The sequence below is a fragment of the Papio anubis genome, chromosome 4 (genome assembly GCF_008728515.1).
Source record: "Papio anubis isolate 15944 chromosome 4, Panubis1.0, whole genome shotgun sequence".
NCBI classification, from domain to species: domain Eukaryota; kingdom Metazoa; phylum Chordata; class Mammalia; order Primates; family Cercopithecidae; genus Papio; species Papio anubis.
In genome coordinates, this window is record NC_044979.1 from 117,290,786 (window position 1) to 117,308,358 (window position 17,573).

Here is a 17,573-nt window from a genome sequence, read left to right on the forward strand (position 1 = left end):
TACTAAAGATACAAAAAAATTAACCAGATGTGGTGGTGGGCGCCTGTAATCTCAGCTACTCGAGAGGCTGAGGCAGGAGAATCACATGAACCCAGGAGGCAGAGGTTGCAGTGAGCCGAGATCGTACCATTGCACTCCAACCCTGGGGAACAGTGCAAGACGGTGTCTCAAAAAAAAAAAAAAAAGCACTTTGCCTCTGATATTGAAAAAGACTGCCTTCAGTTTAAGGAATTTCTGACATCAGCAAGTTGTTGCCAGCTCTCATCTGCAGAAATTGAGCCTGGCCCTCCCTCCTTGTTCAAAGTCAGGAATGCTGGTCACCGGGGAGCAAGAGGCTCAGGCACTGTCTCCAGAGGCCAGTCTTATACCTGGGCCCTGCCCAAGCACAGACTTTGGGAAAATCCTCCCTCTCAAGACCTCCCTTCTGTCTCTTTCCCTGTGCAGCTAGCTTGTGCTCCATCCCACATCCAGAAGGGACAGTGTGCCTCCCAGGGCACTCACCCTCTGGGACACTCGGGAAGTGTTCAGACACACGTGCATCTCACCTTTCCAGCAAACATCTTCCTACCTGTTCCCCAGGGCCATGCTGGAGGGGGAAGACCGGCAGAGGACTTTCTGGTACATGAGGTCCCGGGGCTCAGGATATATGCATGGGGCACCTGAAAGTCTGGAGAGCTGGGGAGCTGGCTTCCAGTCCCTGCGGTAAGGGGGCATTCACCCAGGCTCTTACTGACCCAGTGACATCCTAGGGGACAAGGAGTCCACCTCCCAGAGTGGTGTTAATAATCAAAGATGCCATTTGTGAAGTGCCTGACCCTCAGGATGGTCCAAAGCCGGAGTTATCCAGTCGGGTGGAAGCAGGACTTAAAAGCAATATTGCTTTGTACTTTACACGATGCTGTTTCTCATGAAAATCACACACTCAGTAGATACGTGATGAATGAGAGTCCACTGGTCACAGAGGAGAGTGCATTTATTCCACCAGTTTAACCAAAATGTCTCCATTGGCTACAGAGTTTCTGGGCACACAGCCTCTCCCCACCCATGGGAGGCCCCTGGGGTATGCAGGCTCAGGCTCTCAATGAAGTGTCATTCTGCAACTGCCACACTTCGGGGCTTCTTCTGACAAACAGATGGTGACTTCTGACATCCTTCGCATGGTGTTTTTGCCCGCCCTGGAGAAACCAGCATTTGTTCTCCGTTTCCCTCTGCTCTGGGGAATAGTGGGAACAGTGGGAAGTCATGGAGTTCCTTCCCCCTGACTTTGAGAAGTAAATAAAAAATGCTTTCCCTACAAAATTCACCCTCCAGTGGGTGCTTCTTCCCTCTTCCCTGCTCAAAACAGTAGCTGTTTCATTACAGAATGTGCACAGGAGAATTAAAAAAAAGTGTTAAATTAAGGTGGTTCTCCCAAGCCCCCTCCAGCCAAGTCCCTGGTAGGATCTCGTCCCTTTCCCTCCCTTCAGAGGAGCAGGAAGAATCAGGGGCTCGTGTCAACAGGAGCATCTTCCTTCCTTCACCTATCCATGGATGGAGGGAGGATGGGGGTGCCCGGCCTGAGAGATAAATAAGGGCCCACCTGTCTCCACCCCTCACAAGCACGGAGCACACCTTTCTCATGGTAAAATGAACCCCCACAGCTATGGGCTGTCTGTGTGCCTCCAAAATACATATGTTGAAATCCTCACCCACGAGGTGATGATATTAGGAGGTGAGGCCTTTGGGAGGTGCTTAGGTCATGAGGGGAGACTCTGCATGAATGGGGGTAAGGCCTTTAAAAAAGGGACCCCACAAGACCCTTCGCCCATTCTGCCATGGGAGGACACAGACGGAAGGTGCCTTTGATGAACCAGGAGCCAGCCCTCACCAGACAATCTGCCAGAGCCTTGATCTTGGACTTCCAGCCTCCAACTGTGATAGCTTCCAGAACTGCCTGAGGTCGCAGAGCTAAAGAACCACAAGCCCAAGTCCCCAGGTCCAGCTTACAGACCTACTGCTACCAGTGGGTGTCCCAGAACCCAAGCACGGGAGAGCAGAGCATCCCCGCACTTCCGACAAGTCAGTTTCCTCCTGTCAAATGAGCTGCCCCACCTATTCTAACCGAAAATGAGAACACGGGAAACTGTCTAGTTAAGAGGTGCCCTGTGCTGAGGACATCACGATTTACTTTTCCACTCCTTGCCAAGCCAAGCATTTCTTCACCATCAAGTTGACTCCAAGTGGAGAAACCCTGCAGAGTTAGTTTGTACAAAAAGCCTGGAGATCCATAGTGTCAGGACGTACTCTGCCACTTTGAGCACCTCAAACACTAAAAACAGAAACAGGTATGATCACTTCCTCCTGCGGGGGTGGGGCGTGGAGAAAAAGGACACAGTTGGTGGTGTTGTGCCTGGCCTTTTAAACTCTTCCATGATCATACATTGAGATGCATAAGAGGGCATTTTCTTTCTTTCTTTTTTTTTTTTTGAGATGGAGTCTCGCTCTGTCACCTGGAGTGCAGTGTGGTGCGATCTCGGCTCACTGCAACCTCCGCCTCCCAGGTTCAAGTGATTCTCCTGCCTCAGCCTCCTGAGTAGCTGGGACTACAGGCGTGCGCCACCATGCCCAGCTAATTTTTGTATTTTTAGTAGAAACAGGGTTTCACCATATTGGCCAGCCTGGCCTCTTCTAGAACACTGAGGAAGAACTAGATGGTGGCCCATGCCACTGGCCACGAAACGGGAGGGCTTTCTACACTCCCCTCCCACAGAAATCTCTGTTACTCTGTTTGATGTGGACAAGGCGCCCAAGGCTCTAGGAAGTTTAACAACCTGCTCAGCTTCAAAACCTGCGCCAGACCCTTAAACAGGGTGCTGAGGGTAAGAGGACCCAACCTGGTTCTCCCCTCTCTTGGGGGGCTGCCACACAGAGGCTGGGGCAGTGGGAGGCGGGTCACCCACAGATAGCCATCTCAGTTACCAGTGTCCTTTCGGAAACCTCTCTAACTGAGCCCTGTCCTGTCACACCTCCCCAGTTTCTTCCTGACCGAAAATGCCCCAACATTCCCTGACTTCGATCAGAAAATGACTACTGGACCACATCTGGAACTGTGGGTAATGAAGCCCTAGGGGATCCCACCCGGGAGCAGCCTGGACAGTTCTCAGCCAACACTGCTCCTCAAATCCCCTGCGGGAGCTGGTTAAAAACATACTGACATCACACGAACTCCACCCCTACTACTTACATCACAGTCAGAGTACACCACAGTCTTGGGGGAACCCTAGGCAGTGATATTTCTTCACCATCTCCCCGGGGGTTCTGATCTATAGTTGGGTTAAGGAGCACAAAGTCATGGGATTTGGGGACAGAGGCAGGTGCCCTGCTGTCCTGTAGCCTGGAGCCTCCCCCAAGAGGTCTGGACCGAGGTGGGCCAGAGAGCTGCAGCTGACCCTCAGCCCACTCCTCTACTCACTGCCTGAGGTTTTATTATTAATTATTCTGGGCCACAGTTTCTTCGTGTGCTAAAGCGGATGGTCAAATTGCAACCGACTTCAAAAGCTTCTTATGAGGATTATGCCAGACAGTGCACAGAGGGGGCTCTGGTACCACACCCACAATCATCCCTTCTCTTCCCTCTGCTATGAGGAGTTCCTGCAGCCCTTAATGCTTTGAGGGTAAGGAGGGAGATTCTTCCCAGACAGTGTAAAACTGATACATGGTTTCTGAAGAAGTTGAGCTGTTTTTATTAATATTAACAAATTTTAGCTACTTACTACTGAAGTTTTTTTTAAAAGCAAGAGTTGTTTATGTTATTATTGCGACTACGAGTCGGTATTTTTATGCCCTGGGTGGAGTGAGGCAAGCAGGGCTGGAGAGTCAGGGCCTGCTCTGGAGAAGCTCAGCAGAAGGCAGGGTCTTGAGGGCCATCCCCCACTAGTACAGAGTTAACCTCAACACTCCATCTTCCCATACAGGTGGAAGATGTGCCCTCGTAAAAACTCCAGGCTGGCCCTGGTCTCACCACCATCAGCGCTCCAAGGGAGCTAATAATTAAATGCCTCTGATTTAAAGTTCAGTAGAAGGTGGCCCTGCCCTTCCACACACAGGGTACTCCCAGGTCCCCAACTGGGTGTGATGCTCTTGCCTTGAAGTAATCCCTACTTTACCCAAATTTAACCCCCAAGAAGTTTCCAGTACATGAAAAGCACGCTTCCAGTAGATAACACCGCAATGCTCCAATCCAGAAAAAAAGAAAAAACCAAAATTGCCATCCACACTCAAGAGCAGAAATGAACAACAGAGGCCCTATTTGTCAGCCATGTGTCTGGCCAGGACCCAGCCTCCTGAGCCTTGATCTCATTTCACTGCCCAGGGGCTGAGGCTCAGACCTTAAGCATCTTACCTGAGCCACCTGTCTCACGTGGCATCCACGTCGGGTACCCCCTGGCCTCGCATGCAGTCACCACACAGCAGCACTGCTGTTCCGGAGCTGGACTGAGCGCCCAGGACCTGCCGTCACTGGAGGAGAGCTCCTTCCTTACGGTCTTCCTGCATCCCAGCCCTGTGCACATCCACGGCATAAGAGCCTGAGGAAAACCCCTCCCCAGGCAGCCCAGGATGTTGAGGTGGTGAGGCTAGGAGCCTGTGGGCAATTTCTACACATCCGTTTTCAGCTTCCTAAAAGATTCAATGTATTGTTCTTATAATTTTTTTAAGTATCACTAAAGTATACTTATAGCATAGTACTCACAATCCTCTTATCCTCCTTATTTAAAAAAAATTTTTTTAATGTTATTCAAGCAAAGAAAAAGGCAGTTCAAGTCCCACCTCACCACTGGAGCTTCTCATCCTGTGTCTGCAATGATAGCCATCACGGTCCACCCAGGCTAGCAGGGAACAGACACAGGTTTGCAGTATACCCCACTCATACTATAAACTACGCGTGTGCCAAGACCGTGGGTCTCCCACTGTGTGCGCTCAGCACTGGCCTGGTAAGACACGGCTGTGCTCAACAGGCTCTGCGGATGGAATGACTAAATCGACAAAGACAGACGCCAGGTTTTAAGGTTACTCTCTTGACAACCACACCCCTCAGTCACGCCCTGGGCTGGGCCTTTGGAGCACCCTGGGCTGTGGCCTCCTATCTGCTGCCCTTTGAATTTCTGATTAGATGGTTTACAATTATACTGGCAGGGTTCATTTGTCCATTCATTCATTCCCAAGCTTATAGCCTAGGAGGCAGCAGAGAGAAGATAAAGCCAAGGAGGCGGTGGACCCTCCAGGGTGAAGAGGGAGGCAGGCAGTGTGTGTTGGGCTCCAGTGTAGACTGGGCCTTGCCCAAAACAGGTAGGCAGAGGCTCAGGAGCAAAGGGTGGGAGTGGGGCGGAGGGCAAAGCAAAGAATTGAGGGTGATTCCTCAATTCCTGGACGTGTGTTGACTTCAACTGGACTAAGAATTAAGAGAGATAAGGGGCCTGTGTCGGGGAGTGGAGGGCAAGCGTGGGTGGGGACCTCCAGGAGTAATCAGCCCTCAGTGGAGCGCTGGGGACATTAGATTTGCAGGCATGCTTCTGTCGAAATTGCTGAAATTGCAGGGGGCAGCGGCACACACTGGACACGAAGACACTTGTTATCAATGGGGTTCTAGGAGCTGTTCCTCCCAGCCCTCTAGGTGTCCACCGCTAGTCACCAGCACAAGGTACTGGGGACAACCCTACAGTTCCATCAGCTGGCCAGGTCCATATTGTGCATCTTCCCTGCATGAGGTCGGGAAGGTGAAGGTCAGAGGGACAGCAAGCCAAGGTCCCCGCCTTCCAGGAGCCCTCAGCATGGCCCCAAGTCTACGCCGCCATCCACCCCTCCACAGTCCTAACTCATCAGTGCGTAGCTACTCTGTGCAGCAACACATACAGAAACCAAAGCCTCCCAACGAACCTCAGCCCAGAAGAACATGGAGAAAACTGCGGCTCACCAGCTCATGCGGGCGCTGCCAGGTGCTAACCCCAGATGCACATGCACAGTGGGCTCCAGAATTGTCCCCAGCCACCCTGGCTCTCATCCTCCAACTTCTGACGGAGTCTCACTGTCGCCCAGGCTGGAGTGCAGTGGCACAATCTCAGCTCACTGCAACCTCTGCCTCCCAGGTTCAGGCGATTCTCCTGTCTCGGTCTCTCAAGTAGCTGGGACTACAGGCATGCACCACCACACCTGGCTAATTCTGTATTTTTAGTAGAGATGAAGTTTCACCATGTTGGTCAGGCTGGTCTCAAACTCCTGACCTCAGGTGATCTACCCACTTTGGCCTCCCAAAGTGCTGGGATTATAAGGATGAGTCACCAACCACCCTGCCCCCCCAGCTCCTAATCTTCACGTTTTTCTTGCCTGCGCCAACTTTCCATGGCATACAGCCTGCTGTAACACATCCCATCTTTGAAAACACAACCCTCCTTGGATTCCCATCCAGCCTTCCCATACCTGGCCTATTTCTCTGCTGTTCCCTTTATAGGAAACCTTCCTCAAAGGGCTGACTATAGTCACCGCCCCTTACCCCAAGGCTCATGGGCTCCAGAATCCATGTTCAACCCATCTCACTGGAACTTTCCATAAGTCACCACCTAGCCACAGCCTTTCAGACGCAGTAAAGGACACTTGCCCCTCACTTTATTCCAATCCCAGCTGCATTTGAACACACCATCTCCTGACACATTTTCTTCCCTGGTCACTGTGATCTCATGCCCTACCTCACTGGTCCTGCCTTTGTCTCCTTTGGAGGGTCTTATCCCCTTGGGTACTTCTAAGTTTCAGGGTGCCTGGGCTCCAACCTGAAAGTCCTCTTTGTGCATGCACCCCCACACCGGCTGTCACCCTTCCCACCACCTATCTGCCTGCTGATGGTCCTGACCTGCTCCAAGCTGCTTCTCCCCTGACCTGCTGAGTCCTGAGCACCACCTGCTCCCACCTTCACTGGGCCATCCCTGAAGCACCACTCACTTCAACCCTCCAAATGAGAACTCCCAGTTTTCTCCCCAACATGTCCTCCCTGCTGCCCTGTCTGCATAAATAGCACCCACTTCCCTACACCGTCTAGTGTCAACCTTGGGGCCCCTTCTCTTTCTCTTACAGCACACAGCCAATCTGTCAGCAAGCCCTGCAAAATAAAGCCCCAAAAAGGCCCAGTTCCCCAGTCTCCACTCCTACCATCCTGGTCCACTCACCACTGCACTGACCATCTCTCTGCATCCACAGGCCAATCAAATTGAGCTTCTTGAGACAGGAATCAGGACATGACAATGTAGCACAAAACCCTCTCCAGCTTTTAGAATCTACACCCTTAAAAAATAAATAAATAAAAGTTCTTTTGGCCAGGCACGGTGGTTCACACCTGTAATCCCAGCACCTTGGGAGGCCAAGGTGGGCGGGTCACGAGATCAGGAGATTGAGACCATCCTGGCCAACATGGTGAAACCCTGTCTCTACTGAAAATACCAAAAAAAAAAAAAAAATAAAGAAAAAACTTAGCCGGGTGTGGTGGTGGGTGCCTATAATCCCAGCTACTCAGGAGGCTGAGGCAAGAGAATCACTTGAACCCAGGAGGCGGAGGTTGCAGAGAGCTGAGCTCGCACCACTGCACTCCAGCCTGGCAACAGAGCTGAACTCCATCTCAAAAAAAAAAAAAAAAAGTTCTTTTCATGAACCCACAGACCAACATGATCTAGCCCCTGCCTATCTCTGGCCTGCTCTCCAACCTCCTCGGCCAGGTGCTGCCTCAGGACATTTGCACCTGCTGTTCCTTGCACACGGGACTCACTTCCCCCAGATCCCTGCCCAGTTTATGCCTCTCCTGCATGAGGCCCTAGGGAAAAGTTCATCCACCTCGGTCTTATAGTCATCAGGTATGAAAAACTCACCTCTAAGAGGGCATGAACTCTACTCCATCTGTCCATCCGGTTCACAGAGATCCCCTGCCTAGAACACAGCTAAGGATTTGCTGAATGATGAATGATACTCCTGATGGGCCCTGGCACACAGACCACCTACTGGCCCATTCCAGGTTTTTCATGCTCTGACCAGAACACTACAGTATCAATCCTACCCACGTCCCTGCCCTCTCACCTCCATCCCCACAACCTAGTTACTTCATTTGGTTCTTGGCAGGGGTGCCAGCCCCATGCCTTGGTCTCCCCTCCCCTCTTCCATCCCTCCCACCCATCCCCACTCAGCTGAGCACCGGTCCCCAAATGCAACACTGAGGTCTCCCCTGCAAGGCCTTCTCAGGGAGGATCAGGCAAGGTCTTCTGGCCCCTGGCCTCAGGGCCCCACAAAAGTTCTTACATCACAGAGAAGCCCTGCACCCTCACCCTTCCCTTCACCTATCCAAGGCCTAGATGTGAGAAGGGGCCCATGCCTGTTTGCTGAATTAATGAAGGAAGGAAGAAGGGAAATGGTAATAGAAATACGGCCCCATGGTTCCATGGCCAGCAATGTCCACAGTAAGCCTTGATGTATGGAGAGGGCTTGGTGAACTGCATAGCCCTCTGCAAAAGATAAACGCTTAGAACAAATGGGTGAGCAGCCAGATCATAGGATCTGTCCTGGAAGGCGGTAACCTTGGCTTGCTGTCCCTCTGACCTTCACCTTACCAACCTCATGTAAGGAAGATGCTGTCCCTAGTTGTCCCACAGCAAGACAGCAAGGACCAGGAGAGAGAAGCACAAAGACGCATTTGCAGGGTCTCAGTGGGCAAGGCACATGCAAACAAAATCTCTATGTTCTTATTTAAAACACTTATCACAATGGTCAATTCTGCTTCAGGGAGTGTGTTCTAAGGCAATGACCACGCCTGGAAAGATGTACGTGGAAAGGCAGGCTACAGAATTAGGCACAACAAGAAAAGCTGGAAGCAGTTTTAATAGCTAGCAACTGCGCTCTGGTCATTTTATGGTACTAATATAGAATGGAATTTGAATACTACAAAGTCACTAAAATATAGTAATCACATCCATATTCACTGACATGGAAAACACCCATGGGATATAAAGAAAGTTACAAAACAAAACGGACCTAAGTTTTGGTCATTCCTAAACAGTCTTACCCCACTCCTGAGGAGTCACGCCACCCCAAAGAGACAGAACTTTACTGCGGGGTGACTGAGCACATCTCCCAAGTTTGCACCCAGCCAAGGAACATGAGCTCACTCAGAAAAGGGGTGAGGAGGGGCTCAGCCTCTTGGGAGCCTTGGGTGACTACCATTCACCAGACCTGCAGAAGCACCAGGAGGATCTTCCTAAAACACCCAGTTCCCTCAGGAAGCATCTCCTCAGAGTGCCCCTGCTTCTTTCTCAAATGGGCAAACTGGGCTCCCTGCAGCACAGAGGACAGACAAGCTTTAGCACCTGAGCTCCTGGGCAGAAGGCTGGTCTGGTGTCCACTTCCTGCCGCTGGACTCGGGAACCGAGCAAGAGCACGTGGCTAGACCCTGGGCACGTCCTGAAGGTGGAGGCCCAGTGGGGCCCAGCCATGGACTGGATGGTTCTGTCTTGCTCCGGCTGTTTCCTTAAAGCAAATGAGGAGACCACAGAGGAGGTGGGTGGGGGCAAAAAACGTCATGTGGCTGGAGCCCTGGGTGTGGCCACCTCAGACCAAAGGGAAGGAGTTAAGAGTTCAGCATAGCCACCAGGAGCAGGGGAGCCTTTGGCTGGGTCAGGGTTCAAAACTACAGGGAAGGAGACCCCCATTGGAACAATTCATGCCTTGGGGAGCACTCTGAAAAGTCGTTAGACAGTCTATAATGAGAACTACGAAAACATTTGCACTGCAGACCCCACTCATTCCACACCTGTGAATCTCAACTCAAGAAGTGTCCACAGACAGGACAGAAACATCATCCCAGCACAGGCAAAGTTAAGCCAACAGACCAAGGTTCACACTGTGCACATGTGTGAGATGAGTGGAGAGTAAGAAGTGTGCAAATTCATGGAATGGAAGTATGGCTGTATCACCCTAAATTCTTGCACTTTCGGAGACTGAAATAACAGGGAATGACGTCTGCTAAGGCACAGCTGGAGCGGGGCAGGGGTGGGGTATGGAGGGAGGCTACAAAATCGTGTGTCCACGGGGAGGGATCCTTGGCCTCTCTGCAGATGCACTCCTTGTGTTAAAGTGCTTTTACAAGGAAAATGGAAACATTTAAACAGACATTGAAAAGGAGCAGCATTGTTACCCACCCTATTTATCTGCATAAACCTCCCCACGCCCATCACATTCTTCCGGCACACCTAATTCATTTCTTCTTTTCATTATTTTTCTCCTGAGGCTATTTTGGCTGCAAGATGGATTCTGACAGAATAACAGGGATTTGACAAATAAAAGGAATGCTTATGGATGCGTTAACAGTAATCTTGCCAAGCCAGGAAGTCGTCTAGAGCTTGGCACATGAGTGAAGGCGAGAAACAATTTGCCTGGAGAAACAAGAAGAAAAATAACAACAAAAAATCACTCTCTGCCTCCGTTGCAGATATCAACAAGACACACAAAGACACACACCTCATTGTGTTGTGCTTTGCTTTATTGAACTTTGCAGATACTGAGTTTTTTTTTTACAAACTGAAGGTTTGTGGCGATCCCACGTCAGTGCTATTCTCTCCCAAAAACATGAGCTCACTTCAGGTCTCTGTGTCACATTTTGGAAGCTCTCACCGTATTTCAAACTTTTTCATTATTATTATATCTTTCATGGTTATTCATGATCTGTGCTATTTGATGTTACTATTGTAATTGTTTTGGGGTGCCATGAATCAAATCCATATAAGACCGTGAACTTAATGGATAAATGTTCTGTGTGTTCTGATGCTCTGGACTGCTTGTTCCCTCTCCTTGGACCTCCCTATTCCCTGAGACACAACAACACTGAAATCAGGCCAATTAATAACCAGTAAGTGTTGAAGTGAAAGGAAGAGTCACATCTCTTAAAAGCTAGAAATGAGTCAGCGTAGTAGGGAAGGCATGTGCTCAGACAGGCTAAAAGCCAGGCCTCTCGTGCCAAACAGTTAGCCAAGGTGCAAATGCAAATGAAAAGTTCCTGAAGGAAATTAAGTGACATTAAGTGTTACTCCAGTAAACACACGAATGATAAGAAAGCAAAACAGCCTTTTTGCTGATACAAAGAAAGTTTGAGTGGTCTGGATTAGAAGATCAAACCAGCCACCACATTCCCTTAAGCCAAAGCCTAATCCAGAGCAAGGTCCTCTCTCTCTTCAATTCTATGCAGACTCAGCAAGGTGAGGAAATGGCAGGAGAAAAGTTTGAAGCTAGCAGAGGTTGGCTCAAGAGGTTTAAGTAAAAGAAGCCATCTCCATAACATAACAGAGTAAGGTGAAGCAGCAAGTTATTCAGAAGATCTAGCCAAGACCATTGATGCAGGTGGCTACACTAAACAACAGATTTCAATGCAGACAAAATCAGCCTTCTGTTGGGAGAAGATGCCATCTAGGACTTTCATAGCCAGAGAGGAGAAGTCAATGTCGGGCTTCAGAACTTCGAAGCACAGGCTGTCTTGTGAGGGACTAAGGCAACTAATGACTCAGTTGAAGCAAATGCTCATTTACCGTTCCGAAAATTCCAGAGCCCTTAAGAATTATGCTAAATCTACCCTCCTTGTGCTCTGTAAATAGAACAGGAAAGCCTGGATGACAGAACTGCATACAGCATGGTTTAGTGACTACTTTAAACTCACTGTTGAGACCTACTGCTCAGAAAAAAAGAGATTATTTTCAAAATATTACTACCTGTTGACAATGCACGTGGTCATGCAGCAACTCTGACAGAGATGTACAAAGAAATAAACGGTGTTTTCATGCCTACTAACACATCTATTTTACGGCCCATGGATCAGGGAGTAATTTTGACTTTCAGCTCTTTTTTTTTTTTTTTTTTCTTTTTGAGACGAAGTCTGGCTCTTGTTGCCCAGGCTGGAGTGCAATGGTGCGATCTCAGCTAACTGCAGCCTCCAGCTCACAGCAACCTCGGCCTCCAGGTTCAGGTGATTCTCCTGCCTCAGCCTCCCGAGTAGCTGGGATTACAGGTGCCTGCCACCAAGTCCGTCTAATTTTTGTATTTTTAGTAGAGACGAGTTTTCACCATGTTGGCCAGGCTGGTCTCGAACTCCTGACCTCAGGCGATCCGCCCACCTCAGCCTCCCAAAGTGCTGGCTTTACAAGCGTGAGCCACTGCGCCTGGCCCTCAAGTCTTACTTTTTAAGAAATACATTTTGGGCCGGGCACTGTGGCTCACACCTGTAATCCCAGTACTTTGGGAGGCCGAGGCAGGTGGATCACCTGAGGTCAGGAGTTCCAGACCAGCCTGCCCAACATGGCGAAACCCTGTCTCTACTAAAAATACAAAAATTAGCCTGGCATGATGGCGGGTGCCTGTAATCCCAGCTACTTAGGAGGCTGAGACAGGAGAACTGCTTTAACTCAGGAGGCGGAGGTTGCAGTGAGCTGAGATCGCACCACTGCACTCCAGTCTGGGTGACAGAAGACTCCATCACAAAAAAAAAGAAAAAAAAAAGAAAGAAATATATTTTCTAAGGCTATAGCTGCGATAAGTAGTGATTCCTTTGATGTATCTGGGCAACGTCTATTGAAAACCTTCTGGAAAAGATTCAACAGTCCAGATGCCTTTAAGAACATTTGTGATTCATGAGAGGAAGTCAAATTGTCAATATTAACAGGAGTTTGGAAGAAGTTGATTTCAACTCTTATGAATGATCTTGAAGGTTCAAGACTTCAGTGAAAAAAGGAGCTGCAGATGTGCTGGCAACAGCAAGAGCACTACAAGTGGAGCCTGAAGATGTGACTATTGCTGCAATCTCATGATCAATCTTTAATGGATAAGAAGTTGCTTCTTATGCATAAGCAAAGAAAGTGGTTTCTTAAGATGGAATCAGGCCGGGCACAGTGGTTCATGCCTGCAATCCCAGCATTTTGGGAGGCCGAGGCCCGTGGATCACAAGGTCAAGAGATCGAGGCCATCCTGGCCAACATGGTGAAACCCCGGCTCCACTAAAAATACAAAAATTAGCTGGGCATGGTAGTGTGTGCCTGTAATCCCAGCTACTCAGGAGGCTGAGGCAGGAGGATCACTTGAACCCAGGAGGCAGAGGTTGCAGTGAGCTGAGATTATGCCACTGCACTCCAGCCTGGCAACAGAGCAAGACTCCGTCTCAACAACAACAACAACAAAAAAGATGGAATCTACCCTTGATAAAGAAGATGCTGTACATATTATTGAAATGACAACAAAGTATTTAGAAAATTACACAAATGTGGCCGGGTGTGGTGGCTCAAGCCTGTAATCCCAGCACTTTGGGAGGCTGAGGTGGGTGAATCGAGACTGAATACATCGACGGTGAAATCCCTTCTCTACTAAAATATCAAAATCCAGCCAGGCTGACAGGCGCCTGTAATCCCCAGCTATTCGGGGGCTGAGTAGAGAATCACTTGAACCCAGGAGAGGTTGCATGTCAAATCATGCCATCGCAGACTCCAGCCTGAGGGACAAGAGTGAGACTTCGCCCAAAAAGAAGTTACAAAAATGTAATCGTGTAAATGTAATAAAGCAGCAACAGGGTTAATTCCAATTTTGAAAAAAGTTCTACTGTGGATAAAATGCTATTAAACACCCTGACATGCTACAGAGAAGTCTTTCATAAAAGAGTCAACTGACGTGGCAAACTTTATCATTGTCTTATTACTTTTTTCTCTTTTTTTTTTTTTGAGACGGAGTCTCGCCTACCTTCCAGGCTGGAGTGCAGTGGCTTCATCTCGCTCACTGCAAGCTCTGCCTCCCAGGCTCACGCCATTCTCCTGCCTCAGCCTCCCTGAGTAGCTGAAACTGGCTAGAAGGCCACCACTCTGTAGCTAATTTTTTGTATTTTTAGTAGAGATGGGGTTTCACTGTGTTAGCCAGGATGATCTCGATCTCCTGACCTCCTGATCTGCCCGCCTTGGCCTCCCAAAGTGCTGGGATTATAGGCGTGAGCCACCGCGCCAGGCCTATGATTGTCTTATTTTAAGGAACTGCCACAGCCACTCCAACCTTCAGCAGCCACTGATCAGTCCAAAGCCATGAACTCGTAGGCAAGACCTTCCATCAGCAAAAAGATTTTAACTTGCTGAAGGCTCAAAAGATTGCTAGCATTTTTTAGCAATAAGGTATTTTTAAATGAAGACATGTATGTTGTTTTTCTAGACATACTGCCATTTTCACACTTAATAAACTATAGCTTAGTATAAACAACTTTTATATGCACTGGGAAACTAAAAGATGTGTACAAGTTGCTTTATCTCCATATTCATTTTATTGCAGTGGTCCAGTTGGCACCAAACTGCAGTATCTCCAAAGTAAGCCTGCACACACATAATACACACATGCACATTATATGCACATACAGACACATACATGTAGGTATGCATGCATGCACAGTATACGTGTGTATTCATGTGGACACACATACGTGTGTGTACATATATATTTAGGAATGTGAGCTTACATACACACATACACATATAAACACACACAAAGGCGGAGGCAATCAGTTGGAGTTCAGTGTGTGAATCCAATGTTCAGATTCTCCTTGAACGCACATGCTCTCTTTTCTAGAATAACCCTGTTGACAATTGGCAGTAAGAGGTTCTAGTGAAAATGATACCAACTGCAGAAGATCCTGGAGACATTTTAAAATCAAAATGTGATTTTTTAAAAATTACCTTTAATAAAACAAAACTCAGCCACTCTAAGGAGGCTCCCAGATAGATTTTAGAGTCCCCATTCTGAGACACACTAAAAGCCAAGACCCCCTGAGCAGGGGTCTCTCCAGACCGTCTGGGGACAACTGTGCACCCCCATGAATGTGGGTATTCTGCCTGTCCTGGGGCTCTACGGACCCGCCGGCCTGAGTCTAGGCATCTGAAGTTCTGAGGTAGGGAACTGAGGACGACAGAGGGCCCCACATCCCTTAGGCCCAATCCACAGGCGAGCATGATTACTATTTTGTTGGTTGTTTGACTTTTCTTTCTCTAAGCCCATAATTGTGACTTCCTCCCCACAAGTTCCTCTGGTCAGTGGGTACATCTGAGTCACACTCTGGGGGCAGGGGTGAGTGAAGCTTCCCAAGCCGAGGGAAGCAAAGCAGAGGCATGAAGGCTGAGATCTTCAGGGGCTGCAAAGTGCGGGCCCCAGGCCAGATCTTGCCCACTCTCGCTGGCTGGTCTGGGGGGCATGCAACCTCCCATAAAGCCAAATGGCAAAACTCCACAAATCTTTGGTACAGTGAGCACGGCATGCAAGGAAGGAATAGCACCTGGTGATTCTCAGTGCAAGGGTGCTGGGCAGTAGGGCAGGTCGCAGCCAAGAGGCCCTACTCCCAGCCCTCCGTCCTCCAGTCCCTGCCACCAAGCCATGCCCCCCATAGACGATGATAACCAGGAGCAGCGAGGGTGGGGAGCAATAGAACCTGACCTGAGCAGGGCATGCAGGATGCCTAGTCCCCATCTTCCACCAGTTGGTGATGCACCCGAATCCTGGTCTCTGCCTGGAGCACATGAGGAGGAGGCTCAGATCCACCTTGGAAAAGTCCTACAAATGTCCAGGGTCAGAACAATCCTTGAGGCCAACAGTGTGTCTGGGAAAGTTCATAAGCGTCCTGTGTAAGGGAGAGGCTGACTTTTCTTCTTTCCTCAGGGGTGCAGTCACAGGTGAGATGCACAGCCTGTTAGAGGCTTTGAAAACCAGCAGCCGCGAAGGCTGCTTCCACCAGGACCATCAACCCTGCCTGCAGCAAGCTCACAAATGGACCTTTCTGTCCCAACACTACTATTTAACCCAACCCTTGCCCATCTAGGGGGTGCTATCTTTTAATCTTTCAAATACAGAAAAGGAAGAGTCACAATGTGGAATGAAAAAAATGGCCCTGTCCATTTCTGCAATGCCTTTCCTTGCAACACATACAGAAATCTATCTTAAGTAACAACCAGGTAAAGCACCCATATGGGTAAATAACTGAAGGTTTCACGGGAATATGACGTGGCAACTGGCAGAATATTCTCTGGGATTTTTCATCCTAGTTTGTTTTTCTAAGTGCCGACTGACTTCTCTGCCTACTAATAATTGGAGGCACTAAGGACATTTGGAAATGTGAGAACATTTTAACCATCACCACCACTGGGGTGGCCACTAGCATGTAGGGGGAGGAGGTAGGGAGCCCACGCCATTCCTGGAGCAAACTGTCCAACAAGGAATTATTCCAGCCCACATGCTACAAACCACACCTTACGGGATTACATTCACGGTTTAAGAACGTGTGTCATAGAATTCTCCAGAGGAAGTCTCCAAACTGGAAGGACAGCCTCTTTTCCAGAGGGCTGGGTAGAAGGCCCGCGGTGAGCAGGCCTTGGGACATCTCTGCTGTCTGCCCATTGTCCCTCTGGCAAATGACGAGAACCTCTGCACCACCCCCACTCCCACCCCCACCAAGGAGGCCTGAGCACCCGAGGCAGGCCCAGGCTGGCCCTCCACTGTCCACCCCCATGTGGGCGCTGACGCCTGTATACAGGACACTGCTTCCTTCAGGCAAGAATGAGGGAGCCCGCTCCTAGCATCAGAGCCTCTTGTAGGTTCCCAACATAAAAGGAAACAGGGAATTTGCCGTCCTGATAAGAGCAAGCTACAGCAAGCCAGTGCCGAGGAGGATCAAAGAGGCTGCGCCACCTCCCAGGAATGCTTCCTTGGCCTGCATTGTTTTCTTCTTTTATTCTTACCCCAGGGCAAAAGGCAAAGCTCCCAGTCTGTGCCTCATTTCAGGCTAACTTGACACTTGGCAGAGGGTCCCACATCCTCCTCCATGCAAGAGTGGGTGCCTCCACCAACCCCAAATGTGTCCATCAGCCCGACTTCAAAGAGGCCGACCCCAGCACCTCCCCACCGGGCAGTGGAGCACACCTGCAGGGACCAAGGAAGGCCCAGGTTTTCATTCTAAGGACTTGGGATTCAGGTCCACCTCTCCCATCACCTACTTGCAAATTTCCACCGACTCCTGTTTCCTCGATGGAAAAACTGAGACAAAATAACTGCAGCCTCCCGGGGCAGGTTTCCCACACATGAGGAAAGGACAGGTTCCACTGCCTCCCCGCTCAGCAGAGGGTCCCAGCTCTGCCTCCCCAGGGCCCACTCTCCCACACAACCACCCTATGGGACATTTCTCTGTGTACACCTGCAGGAAAATCCTACTCAGGGTCCCAGGCCAAGCCCTCCTTGGTTATGTTCAAGGCCGTGAGCAGGAGAGAGCTTTACATGACCCCCACGAGCCCTTCCACTCACCTGGGAATGGCAAAACCGGCCGCGAATCTCCCAGAGCCCGAATCTCCCCAGAGGGAGTCCAAGGGAAAGCACTGGAAGGCAGAAGCAAAGCTCACAACGCCCATATATATGGACCTCCCATGTCACTCTTCCAATCCCATGTTTAATGCATATTTAAATATACAAACAGGCAGGGCGTGGTGGCTCATACTTGTAATCCCAGCGCTTTGGGAAGCCAA

At 49.6% G+C, this 17,573-nt stretch overlaps 1 protein-coding gene across 7 annotated transcripts in view; it reads right to left on the reverse strand.

The window, feature by feature from the left end:
- TNS3 (tensin 3) overlaps nt 1–17,573 on the reverse strand; it is a 309,033-nt gene that overhangs the window by 266,806 nt on the left and 24,654 nt on the right. The gene's annotated exons all lie outside the window — the stretch shown is intronic.